This window comes from Panthera uncia, chromosome F2 (assembly GCF_023721935.1).
Source record: "Panthera uncia isolate 11264 chromosome F2, Puncia_PCG_1.0, whole genome shotgun sequence".
Lineage (NCBI taxonomy): Eukaryota > Metazoa > Chordata > Mammalia > Carnivora > Felidae > Panthera > Panthera uncia.
In genome coordinates, this window is record NC_064812.1 from 4,263,474 (window position 1) to 4,264,667 (window position 1,194).

The 1,194-nt window shown below is 50.0% G+C and overlaps 1 pseudogene; it reads right to left on the reverse strand.

The window, feature by feature from the left end:
* Positions 1 to 238: 238 nt before the first annotated feature.
* The window catches only part of LOC125924923 (histone H1.4-like), an 83,384-nt pseudogene continuing 82,428 nt past the window's right edge, over positions 239 to 1,194 (reverse strand).

Consider the following 1,194-nt stretch of genomic DNA (forward strand, 5'->3'; position numbering starts at 1 on the left):
GATTTTATAAATAGTCTGTCTGCTGAAAAACTTCAGCTCAGGCAGGAGGACTGAAGGATGTTAGCGGCCTCCTTCCCTCCCCCAGTTCACCTCTGGGGTGTCATGATTGGTTCTCCTAGGTTTCTCAGTGCTGGGTTTTATATTGCAATCCTAAAAATAGCTCTTAAACCTGAAGATTCAGGATACATCGGCAAGCTTGTCAGGATTTTAATGTACTCCACCTCTTAACGGACCCAGGGAAGGTGGTGGTAAATCCAAAAATAGAGGTTTTGTTTGAAGCCATGTGGCAGTGGCTAGATTCCTTGTTACTGCTGTTGTGTGTGCGCGCATCTGCGTGCACACATGAGGGGAGTTAGTGATTTGTGGGAAATCCAATATCTAGGTCCTGAGTTAGGAGATTATAGGGAACGCATTGCAGAGCAGATACTGCTTTCTGGTCTTCACTGGCCTCTTGGGGGTCTTCCTGGCCTTGGCTGCTTTCACCTCTTTGGGATTCTTGGCCTTTTTGGTTCCTGCAGTTGCCAAAGGCTTCTACGCCTTCTTTGGGGTCTTTTTGGCACTCTTCTTGGGGGTACATGCCCCATGGCCTTCTTGGGGTTGGCCACGCCTGCCATCTTGGCTTTGGGCTTGGCTTTCCCTGAGGCCACCTTGTTGAGCTTGAATGAACCCAAGGCACCAGTGCCCTTGGTCTTAATCAGGGTGCCCTTGCTCACCAGCCTCTTGAGGCCCAGCTTGATGCTGCTGTTTTTCTCCGGGTCATTGCCGGTGGCTGCCAACACCTTCTTGAGCATAGCTAGGGACACATCACTGCACTCCCTGGAGGCAGTGACAGCCTTGCACTTGGCGACACCTGCAGACTTGTGGGCCTTTTCATGAGCACCTTCTCAGCAGGGGTCAGAGTGGCAGGTGCAGCAGGGCACAGAGACACTAGCTGGGACTTGGCCCCTAGATATACATTAGCTAGATACCAGCCCACTGTTTTCAGCAAAGCCAGAAAGCAGTGGTCTGCTTTGCAATGCAGTCCTTATAATCTATCCCAGGACATAGCTATGATTTCCCACAGTGATGGTATTTTGTATTTAACACACTTTCTCCCATCTATTGCCTTTCACCTCACTCTTATACATGTGTCATCAAGAATAGGCAGAGATGGGAGTGTGGGGTGGGGGACAGTTTCCGGGGTAGCCATTAAAA